The 12,470-nt window shown below is 49.9% G+C and overlaps 1 non-coding gene across 1 annotated transcript; it reads right to left on the reverse strand.

The window, feature by feature from the left end:
• Positions 1–1,262: 1,262 nt before the first annotated feature.
• Positions 1,263–1,426, reverse strand: LOC140390775 (U1 spliceosomal RNA). The gene has a single exon (XR_011934832.1). It is a non-coding gene; the product is annotated as a U1 spliceosomal RNA (small nuclear RNA).
• Between the last annotated feature and the right edge of the window lie 11,044 nt (positions 1,427–12,470).

Raw genomic sequence — 12,470 nt, forward strand, 5'->3', positions numbered from 1 at the left:
CTTCTTAAACATTTACATTGTCATGTTTCTTTTATACATTGGAGTGTTAATGACCCAGACCGAGGGGGGTTTACACTGTTAACTGCCCCTCGGTGTACATTTGCTGGAAAGACCTTACACAGTGGTCTTTCCCCATTGCGCCTTGGTGGCAGCTGCCCCAAACTTGAGTGCGTCCCTCAGCACATAGTCCTGGACCTTGGAATGTGCCAGTCTGCAACACTCGGCACGGGACCTGGCGATTCTCCAACCATTTTCTACGCGTTCCACGAGTGTTTTACGCAACGCCGCTGCTAGCCACTCACCGGTAGCAGAATTGGTGAGGATTTTGCGTCAATTTTCCCATCGTGAAACTCTACGGAACCTCCGTTGGCATCAGCACTTAGCCTCAGGATTGGAGAATCCAGCCCATGGTGTTTGGAATTTGCCAGCCACAAAATAAAATGGGTGCTAAAAGGGGATCTTTGGGCTTTCCTGGGGCCAGGCAAGTGGGAAAGGGACCCGGGCGGGGGCCTCCACGCTGGACGGTGTGTGCCGGCCAGTGAACGAGAGTGTGTGTGGGGGGGGTGGGGGGGTGGGGGGGGTGGGGGGGGGGGCCGGCACACACCGTCCAGCGTGGAGGCCCCCGCCCGGGTCCCTTTCCCACTTGCCTGGCCCCAGGAAAGCCCAAAGATCCCCTTTTAGCACCCATTTTATTTTGTGGCTGGCAAATTCCAAACACCATGGGCTGGATTCTCTCATAAAATGGTAACCCAGGTTACCCCATCTCTGGTGGATCTGTAAAGATTTAATCACCTGCTAATGCTCGCATTCCAAGCATTGTCTGGCATCTTTGAATTGTCTATATATATATGTTTCTGGAACATACCTCTTCATTCACCTGAGGAAGGAGCAGTGCTCCGAAAGCTAGTAACATCGAAACAAACCTGTTGGACTTTAACCTGGTGGTGTAAAACGTCTTACTGTGCTCACCCCAGTCCCCAGATGCTGGCATCTCCACATCACAAAATAAAATGTCAGGGGGAGAATTGTGTGGGGTGAGGGTAACTTTTTCTGGGGGAAATAAATTCTAGTTGTGGGTCAATTACAGGCAGAGTAATAAACTCTGAGCAGTGCGAATAGTTGTCTGGTGTTAATGGATGTAGGAAATTATTGTGTGGAAAGATTAGGTAACTGCAGCAAATGCGAAGGACTGGATGTATGGACAAGGTTGAACACCCTACTGGCAATTGTGTTAAGAGCAATTCTATTTTTGTTTTGTAAACCAGGGGAGAGCGCGAACGCAGTCCCCCACTACCACAAATTTTGCAGTCGAGTATCCCGCATTTGGGGACATCGCAGGCGTCAGCACACCCGAAGTGCAATGGGCTAGCCTCGTCCTGGGCGAACCACCTTTTTGATCATGGTTTCACCCCTGCCAGGTAAGTATGCTTAAAAACACGACACACTCCCAGCCCACACCACACATCACATCTTTCACTCACACTTACTGCATTTACACCGCCGGACTGTCGCTTTACTTACAATTTCCTCTCACCAGTAAATTCAGATCTTTGGTATTGTTCTGACAATTGTTGGAATGTTCCTCTCTAGTTGGAGAAATATGGCTTAAAAAGTCCGCTATGGAGATTTGCATATTGCCCTTAAAAGGAAGTGAACCGCCCCTCAGCCACAATCACAGGCTCAACTTTCGGGAAAGAAAACTTTCTCTGTCTCACTTTGTTCAGCGAGGAAAGATGAAACTTCTCTGACACTGGCAGAGAGAGAGATTGATCAGGAGGGTTTGGACTCACAAACATGCTGATTATTGTCACTCGGAGAGATGTTTTTGGTCACGAGGTTGAGGGCCCCACCGCCCCCCTCCCACACACACACACTCACTCCCCCCACACACGCCCCCCCACACACACTCACTCCCCCACACACACTTCCCCCCCCACATACTCCCTCCACCCCTCACACTCCTCCCCCCCACACACACACTCCCCCCACACACACTCCCCCCAACACTCACTCCCCCCACACACTTCTCCCCCACACACTCCCCGCGCCCACACACATTCCCCCTCCACACATTCACTCCCCCACACACACTCCCCACCCACACACACTCCCCCCCCCACACACTCCCACCCCACACGCACACCCCCCCCCACACACACACACTCCCCCCCCCCACACACACACTCCCCCCACACACACACTCTCCCCACCCCCCCCACACACACTCTCGTTCACTGGCCGGCACACACCGTCCAGCGTGGAGGCCCCCGCCCGGGTCCCTTTCCCACTTGCCTGGCCCCAGGAAAGCCCAAAGATCCCCTTTTAGCACAGAAACCCCGCCTATCCATCTACACCCCAAAGAACTCTCATTTCGAGTGAAAGTCCCGTCCCTTCCCTCGTCCAAATATATACCACCTTGGCTCCTTTAATCTCTACACCCGCGCGCAGTGATACAAAAAAGAAGAAAATACAGTCATGAGGTTACATCGGCACATGGCCTTTCCTCAATTTGTCAGTTCTGCCACAGTCCTTCTGCTTTCGCAAACTCCTCCGCTGCTTCCGCCGTTCCAAAATAAAAGTCCCTGAGCTTGTAAGTCACCCTCAGCTTCGCTGGATATACAATGCCGCACCGCACCTTGCTAATGTACAGTGCCCTCTTCACCCGGTTGAAGGCAGCCCGCCTCCTTGCCAGCTCCACCGTAAAGTCCTGGTATACACGTATACCAGCTCCAGCCCACTGCATCACCCGCTTCTGCTTGGCCCAGCTCAGGACCTTCTCCTTCACCCTGTACCTACGGAAGCACAGAGTCACTGCCCTTGGCGGCTCACTCACCTTTGGTACAGGCCTCCACGACCGATGAGCCCGATCCAGTTCATATCGGGAGGGGTCCTCCCCCTCCCCCAGTAGTTTTGCTAGCATCGCGGCAAAATACTCAGTCGGCTTCGGTCCTTCAACTCCTTCGGGCAGCCCCACGACCCTCAAATTCTGTCGCCTGGATCTATTTTCCAGGTCTTCCATTTTTCCTTGCAGATCCTTGTTAGTATCCATCACCTTCCGCATCACTTTCCCCATCGAGGCAAGTTGATCACCGTGCTGCAATAACGTCTCCTCCACTTCCTTCAGCGCCTCCCCTTGCTCTCGCACCTCCGCCACTGCGCTCGCCACCTCCGTCCTCACCGGGGAAACCGCCTCCTCCACCAGCACACTCGAAGCCTCCCTCAACTCCTTCCTCACCGTCTCCATGCATTTCGCAATCTGCACCAACAGCTTTTCAAATTCCGCAGCCATCACCTTGGTTATTTCTTCAGCCGTAAGCAGTGCAGCCTTCCCTGGTGCTCCAGCCTCCATTTTTCCTGGTGACCCCGCGGTGACCTTTCCACTCCCCGACGGACCTCCAGCTGGGTTTTTTTCGGCCGTTTTTCTGCTCACCCTCGACATTTTTCTTTGGGTTTTTTTTCCCCTCCTGTGTCTTCTCAGTGCCTCCTCCGTGCCTTCTTCCTTCTTCTGCCGCCTCCGCGGACCCTGGGACCGGGCCTAAAGCCCCGAAATTGCCGTTCCCGAGCGGGGGCTCTCCATTGTGCGGCCGCCTCCCGCCCGCCGTCACCGGAAGTCGATGTCGACTTTGTTGAGCTTCCTGCCACTCTGCCTATTCCTCTCTTGCCCGTGGCCAGGCCCATTCCTCAGCCGGTGGATCCTGACCCACCCTTGAGGCAGTCAACCCGAATTTGTCGCCCACCTAATAGACTGGACTTATAAGCCTGTTTGCACATTGGACTCGCTGAATTGCTTTGCCATACTGTTAACGTTTTTCTTTCTTATCGTTCCAGAAGTTCTCTTTCGTTGTTCGCTGATTGCACTTGTTTTGTTTGTGGTACAACCTCGTTGCTCTGTTGCACCTGACACCTTCCTCTGTCTATAGTTTAACCTTATGTACATGTTGTAAATATTACCCACACATACTCAGATGCACTCAGTACACACCAATATTTATTACCATGTAGGCACATATTCTTGTGAAAAGGGGGGATGTCATGATATCCACAATAACATATCATTTTGCAATCACACACACACACTGATGGACAGGTAGTTGGACCAACCAACACACACACAACATCGCAGCCAATCGCCAGTGAGAGCACACGCACTATAAAACAGGGAACACCACAGTTCCCGCTCATTCGACCAGGAGATAGCTCAGAGCACAGAGCTCACAGCGTGCCACTCAGACATGCACCATGTGCTGAGTGCCTCACTAAGATAGTGCTAGGGCTGGGTCCACAGGTTAGCTGGTGAAGTACGAACCACAGCCAGAAGTTAATAGTTATTATTGTACAGAATAATAAAACAGAGTTGTACCATCGACAACCGTGTTGGTTCGTTTGTGTATCGGAACACCCAACACAACAGCGCTGAGGATCTGTGTTCGATCCCTGCCCTGGGTTACTGTCTGTCTGGCGTTTGCACATTCTCCCAGTGTCAGTGCGGGTTTCACCCCCACAACCCAAAGATGTGCAGGTTTGGTGGATTAGCGACACTAAATTGCCCCTTATTTGGAAAAAACAATTGGGTTCCCTATATTTATAACAAAAAAAAGGAACCTGTTTTAATATTACATTAAGTCTCCGTTTGGAGACTTGGGCAGAGAGATGGCAGATGGAGTTTAATCCGGACAAATGTGAGGGAATGCATTTTGGAAGGTTTAATGCAGCTAGGGAATATACAGTGAATGGTAGAACCCTCAAGAGTATTGAATGTCAGACAGATCTAGGTGTACAGGTCCACAGGTCACTGAAAGGGGCAACACAGGCAGAGAAGGTAGTCAAGAAGGCATTGCCTTCATTTGCCGGGGCATTGAGTATAAGAATTGGCAAGTCATGTTGCAGCTGTATAGAACCTTAGTTAGGCCACACTTGGAGTATAGTGTTCAATTCTGGTCGCCACACTACCAGAAGGATGTGGAGGCTTTAGAGAGGGTGCAGAAGAGATTTACCAGATGTTGCCTGGTATGGAGGGCATTAGCTATGAGGAGCGGTTGAATAAACTCGGTTTGTTCTCACTGGAACAACGGAGGTTGAGGGGCGACCTGCTAGAGGTCTACAAAATTATAAGGCGCATAGACAGATAGTCAGAGGCTTTTCCCCACGGTAGCAGGGTCAATTACTCGGGGGCATAGGTTTAAGGTGCGAGGGGCAAGGTTTAGAGTAGATGTACGAGGCAAGTCTTTTACACAGAGGGTAGTGGGTGCCTGGAACTCGCTGCTGGAGGAGGTGCTGGAAGCAGGGACGATAGTGTGATTTAAAAAAAAAAAATTTTAATTAAAGGTTTTCATAAAATATCAATAACAAAATGAGAAATAAAAAAGAACCCAACAGGGTTAAGTACAAAACACAATCTAAAAAAGCAACCCCTCAAACTCCTCCCCCCCTGTACATAAATAATAAATTAACATTAACACCCCGACTTAACACAACAGGTGTATACACCCCCTCAGACCCTCCAGTGTAAATAACATAAACAAAAATAAAGTTAAACATCCCCCCCCCCCACCCCGAGCTGCTGCTGCCATTGACCAAAGTCTATCGTTCTGCCAGAAAGTCTAAGAACGGTTGCCACCGCCTAAAGAACCCTTGTACCGACCCTCTCAACGTGAATTTCACCCTCTCCAATTTAATGAACCCTGTCATATCGCTGATCCAGGATTCCACGCTTGGGGGCCTCGCATCTTTTCACTGAAGGAGAATCCTTCGCCGGGCTACCAGGGACGCAAAGGCCAGAATTCCGGCCTCTTTTGCCTCCTGCACTCACGACTCCTCTGCCACCCCTAATATTGCGAGCCGCCAGCACGGTCTGACCCTGGATCCTACCACCCTCGACAACATCCTCGCTACGCCCTTCCAAAATTCCTCCAGCGTTGTACATGCCCAGAACATATGGGTGTGATTTGCTGGGCTCCCTGAGCACCTAACACACCTGTCCTCACCCCCCAAAGAACCTGCTCATCCTTGTCCCGGTCATGTGTGCCCTGTGCAGCACCTTAAACTGTATGAGGCTGAGCCTCGCGCACAAAGAGGAAGAATTTACCCTCCCTAGGGCATCTGCCCACGTCCCCTCTTCGATCTCCTCTCCCAACTCCTCCTCCCACTTACCTTTCAACTCCACCACCGAGGCCTCCTCCTCCTCCTGCATCACCTGGTAATCTTCCGAGATCTTCCCCACTCCCACCCACCCCCCCGAGAGCACCCTGTCCTGTACTGTGTGTGGCAGTAGCCGCGGGAATTCCACAACCTGCCGTCTGGCAAACGCCCTGACCTGTAAGTACCTGAAGGTGTTCCCCGGGGGGAGCCCGTACTTCTCCTCCAGCTCACCCAAGCTCGCGAACATCCCGTCCACAAACAGGTCCCCCAACTTTCGTATCCCTGCCCTGTGCCAGCCCGAAAACCCTCCACCTGTTCTTCCTGGGGCGAACCGGTGGTTCCCCCGTAATGGGGTCCACGCCGAGGCCCCAACTTCCCCCCTATGCCGCCTCCACTGCCCCCATATTTTGAGGGCCGCCACCACCACCGGGCTCGTGGTATACCTCCTTGGAGGGGGCGGCAGCGGCGCCGCTGCCAGCGCCCCCAGACTCATACCCACACAGGACGCCGTCTCCAGCCTCGTCCATGCAGCCCCCTACCCCTCCATCACCCACTTGCGCACCATTGTCGCATTGGCGGCCCAGTAGTACCCACAGAGGTTGGGCAGCGCCAGCCCCCCCTATCTCTACTCTGCTCCAGGAACACCCTTCTCACCCTCGGAGTCCCTCGCGCCCACACAAACCCCATTAAAGTCCTGTTAACCCGCCTGAAAAAAGTATTCGGGATAAACACAGGGAGGCACTGGAACAGGAACAAAAACCTTGGGAGCACCGTCATTTTGATTGACTGCACCCTACCCGCCAAGGACAGCGGCAACGCGTCCCACCTCTTGAACCCCTCCTCCATTTGCTCCACCAGCCTTGTAAAGTTAAGCCGATTTGTCAATCCCATTCATTTCCCCAAAACCATTTCTTTACTCATACTAATTTCCTTCAAAGTTCCTCACTAAAACTTATGCTTCTCAGAACTTCCAGTACATTGTTCATGTCTTCCTTGCGAGGACAGAGCAAAGTACGAATTGAGTTCCTCAGATATTTCTTTGTTCCATGTGCCTCTTTACATACTTATAGAAACTTTCACAGTCAGCTTTAGTTAATAATGTTGAAGAATCAACATTTGCAGCATTTTAGGGGGTGGCACGGGGTGCAGTGGTTAGCACTGCTGCCTACGGCGCCGAGGACCCGGGTTTTGCAGCATTTTGCTTTTATTTTCAATGGTCCACCACTTTCAAAACAGCGTGGAATCACAGAACCCTACAGTGCAGAAAGCCTTTTGGCCCATCAAGCCTGCACTGACTCTCCCAAAGAGCACCCTACCTAGGTCCACACCCCCTCCCACTGAGCGAGCGAAAGAGGAGGACTTTGAGATTCTTCGAATCTCACTCAGGTGTGCAATGATAGAAGAAGGAGGGTTAACCAGCCTTAATTGAATGATGTACATAAATGGTCAGAAAAAAGAAGTCATTTAAGAAAGAAAAAAGAAAGAAATGGTGGCAATGGAAGTCCTGGAGAGGGCACTTCTGGAATATCCAAACAAGAATAGAAAGACACAACTTAAAGAAATAGGGCCCTCTCCAACCTTGACCTGTTCGTTTGATTTTTCAGCTAGAGAGAATGATACAGACCCATTTGTTTAGAAGGAGAAAAAGGACTACAATCAAGAGGAAAATGAGGATCAAATTTGCAGAAGGAATGGAAGAAGCTAGGACTGGGAGTAAGCTAGATTGGTTAAAATGGGAGGCAACAATGTTAATGGGGATTACCGCAATTAGTTTGGGAATATCAGTATGGCTAATTAGGGAAATCAGGTAATGGGATATGGGATATGGAAAAATAGATACCAGATTGAATCACACAGAACACATAATAAAAATAAGAATAAACAAATGTTTAAGTATAACAGAAGAAATCGTTAATTTTCAGGACATCCAGGAGATCCTTTTAAAGCAGACCAAGGCAGGCCAGCAGCACGGTTCAATTCCCGTACCAGCCTCCCCGAACAGGCGCCGGAATGTAGCGACTAGGGGCTTTTCACAGTAACTTCATTGAAGCCTACTTGTGACAATAAGCAATTTTCATTTTCCTTTCATTTCATTTCATTCATTCAACAGCAGTATGTTAAAATCAAGAAAGAGCGACAGGAACAACATGTTCAGTAAAATGTGGGGAGCACTTACAAGCAGCCTGGGATACATACAACCTATCAGATAGATTGAAGATTTTTAGACAGTATTCGGGGAAAACTAATGATACTCAATGGGACCCCGAGAAAGGGCAAGTTAAGATAGGAAACGCGTTACAAAACAAAACCGCAACTAGCAGTAATTTGGGAAACAATTTGATAGATGTAGGCTTAAAATTTAAAGAAACAGTTAAAACAGCAATTAAAATTATAGCAAGTCTGTTTAAATGGTTTTGGACTATGTTAACCTGGATTATAAAAAATTGGTGCTTACTTGTTATTACAATCAACCTCTTTGTGACCCTCAAAACATCCTCATCAATTTCTTTCTATCCCAGTTTCAGAAAAGTTAACTCTGTGTCGGGGGGTGTGTGTGTCAGAGGTGTGTGTATGAGTTGGGTTATTGTATGTATTGGGGTGTGTGTGCGTGTTGGGTGTGTGTGTTCGTGTCGGGTATGTGTGTGTCGGGATGCGTGTGGGGGTTATGTATGTGTGTCGGTGGTGTGTGTGTGTGCCAGATGGGTGTGGCATGGTCGTGCATGTGCTTAGCACTGTTGCCTCACGGCATCGAAGACTCGAGTTTGATCCCGAGCCCGGGTCACGGTCCATGTGAACTTTGCGCATTTTCCACGTGGTTGTATGGGCCTCACCCCCACAACCCAAAGATGTACAGGCGAGGTGGATTGGCCACGCTAAATTGCCCCTTAATTAGAAAAAAAATGAATTGGGTCCTCTAAATTAAAAAAAAAATTATAGGAGTGTGTGTGTCGGGTGTGCATGTTTCGGTGGTATGTGTGTGTGTGTGTGTGTGTGTGTGTGTGTGTGTGCGTGTGTGGGGGGGTGGGGGGAATTGTGTCCCCATGAACATTAATCTGCCCCCCCCCCCCAAACAAACCTCCAAAGATGCCTCTCAATAACCTCCTCATGACCCTAAAACATTCTCTTTGAGACAACAATCAACATCTTTGTGACTCCAAAAACCTCCTCATCAATCTCTCTCTATCCCAGTGTTAGAAAGGTTAAATCTTTCCTTGCTGAACAAAGTTAGACAGAGAAAGTTTTCTTTCCGTAAAACAGTCCCTCGTTTGACGGACAGATTGGTTCAGGGGCGGTTCACTTCCTTTTAAGGGCAATATGCAAATTCAGGCTTTTTTATCAATGTTTTTCTTACTGAAGAGGTATATTCGACAATTTTCAAATTAATACAACAGAACTAGTCTGAATCGGTAGAGATAATTGTAAGTAAAGGGACAGTTTGGCGGTGTAAATACAGTAAGTGTGAGTGTAAGATGTGATGTGTGGTGTGGGCTGGGAGAGTGCGAGAGTTTCCAGGCATGCTTACCTTGCAGGGGTGAAATGAAGATTTTTTCGCTGAAAGGAGTGTGATGGCGATCGTGGATTGGAGAACACGGAGTGATTAAAGTTGTTGAAGAGGAAACGTTTAGAGCTCTGCTGCTATTGGTGGATCTTCATGCTGGTCTAAGCCTCTGGTTTAGGCCTAACGCCGATACAGTTCAGACTCAACGTTTGAGCTATGGCTGCAGCTGCATCCAGCCCACCAGGCTGCCGAATGCGAAACACTGTACGAGTCACAGTGAAGAAGTCTGAAGGGGAGTCACCTGTGGACCGCAATTTCTTTGTGAAGCGTGTGCTGTTTGAATGCTGTGGGTTTCAAGGAGCAGATATCGTCTGCTTGCAAAACCTCCCCAACAATGGTTTTTTTGATGTCACCTTCAAGAGTGTCGCAGCTTGCATCAAATTCTTGAACTTGTTCAAGGAAAAAGGTAACCAGAGCCCCCTGTCTATGCTGACTGCGGAGCCTCTGTTTACGCTACCGTCGCAGCAAAACCGGGTTGTTACAGTGCACATGTACAACCCCCACGTCCCTGTGTCTGATGTGCTCACGTTCCTCGCCAGGTACGTCGAGCTGAAAAGTAACAGCGTGCAAGTGAAGGACACCTTTGGCATCTGGACAAGTGAGCACCAGGTCAAGGTGACTCTGAGAACAGGTGACGACGGAACCATCCTGCATCCCCCCTCCAGTTTCGCCATTGGAGGAAATCGAGGCCATCTCTACTACGAGGGACAGCCACAAGTATGCTGCACCTGTGGCAAAACAGGGCATGTTGACGCCAACTGCAATGTCACCTTCTGCAAAAACTGCAGGCAGGAGGGACACATGACAAAGGACTGCAAGGAAGACAAGTGCTGTAACCTGTGTGGGGAGGCCAGCCATCTTTACAGGGCCTGCCCAAAACGCGGGGCAACGTACGCACAAATCATCAGCGGCGGAGTCAAAAAGGCGACCACAGAGGAGGTTCATGCCCCCTCCATCGACAAAGACACCACAGCACAGAATGCTGAAGATCAACTGAAGGGCCTTCAACAAAAAGTGGAGGCCCCAGCTCAACCTGACAACTCAACCTCATCTGACGAGGAAGAATCAACGGAAGAGGCTGGAACGAAGAATCAAGGGCCCTGGGAAACGGTGAACAGGGACAAATGAAAGAGGAAACCAAATTGAACTGAAGGAACCCCCGATGGGGAATGCAAACAGCGGCACCTTTCAGCCAGCTGGCTTAGTGCCGAAACCTCCTCCGCTGAGGGAAAACAAGACCAGAATCGACCTCAAATAAAGAGGCAAAGTACCAATGTAGAATGGGATGCACAGACCCCCCAGACCACAGACAGGGAAGGAAATAAAGCACACCGAGATCATCAACCTCTGGTGGATGGGAACAGCAATATGACCAACGGACGCCGGACATTAAAAATAAGGTCACAGACCAACTCCAGAAATTAACAAGCAGCAACAACCCAGGCGAAAACCGGCCTGCAACTCCAACACCCACTGAATGCCACGACGGACGCCAGGGCTACACTAACCCCCCCACCCCAATGCATCCCCGTCGAGTTCACGGGCCCAGTGTGGACCAGGACAGCTTTCTCAGCCCTGAAACTGTGCAACAGTTTGCGAGCACCACCGGCATGCTGGGGAACATTCAACATCTGGAACACCCAACTGCATAGACTCTGGACTCAGACTGGTAAATCTATCTTTTTAAAATGGGGTTTAAAATTGCATCTATTAATTTTTTAAAAGTATATATTTTTTTAAAGTTTTCAAACACAATTTTTCCTCCTTACAAATCAACAAAAACGGTAACATGATAACTAATAGATAACATTGTTTAAATAAAATAGTGAACTAACAAAATAACACAAAATAGTGCTTCCCCAACCTCTCCACCCCATCTAGAACAAAAACAATTACCCCCCCCTTCTGGGATGCTGGCTATCTATTTTCCCCTAATGTTCCGCTAGATAGGCGAGGAACGGTTGCCACCGCCTGGAGAACCCCTGAGCCGATCCCCTCAGCGCAAACTTCATCCACTCCAGTTTTATGAACCCTGCCATATCGTTTATCCAGGCCTCCAGTCCGGGGGGTTTTGCTTCCTTCCACATGAGTAGAATCCTACGCCGGGCTACTAGGGACGCAAAGGCCACGACATCGGCCTCTTTTGCCTCCTGCACTCCCGGCTCATCCGCAACTCCAAATAAAGCTAACCCCCAGCCTGGTTTGACCGGACCTTCACCACCTTTGAAGTCACTCCCGCCACTCCCCTCCAATACCCCTCCAGTGCCGGGCACAACCAAAACATGTGTGTGTGGTTTGCCGGGCTTCCGCCGCACCTCCCACACTTGTCCTCCACTCCGAAGAACCTGCTCAACCTTTCTCCCGTTATGTGTGCTCTATGTAGCACCTTAAATTGAATCAGGCTAAGCCTGGCACACGAGGAAGAGGAATTTACCCTGCTTAGGGCATCAGCCCACAGACCCTCCTCTATCTCCTCCCTGAGCTCTTCTTCCCACTTTCCTTTTAGTTTGCCCACCAGCTCCTCCCCCTCTTCTCTCCTCTCTCGGTATATCTCTGACACCTTGCCCTCCCAGACCCACACCTCTGAGAGCATTCTATCCTGGATCTCCTGTGTCGGGAGCAATGGAAATTTCATCACCTGTTGTCTTCTGAACGCCCTCATCTACATATACCTAAAGAAATTTCCCCGGGACAGCTTATACTTTTCCTCCAACGCTCCCAAGCTCGCAAACGCCCCGTCTAAATAAATCTCCCACCCTCCTAATTCCCAACT

Source organism: Scyliorhinus torazame, chromosome 14 (genome assembly GCF_047496885.1).
Source record: "Scyliorhinus torazame isolate Kashiwa2021f chromosome 14, sScyTor2.1, whole genome shotgun sequence".
NCBI lineage: Eukaryota > Metazoa > Chordata > Chondrichthyes > Carcharhiniformes > Scyliorhinidae > Scyliorhinus > Scyliorhinus torazame.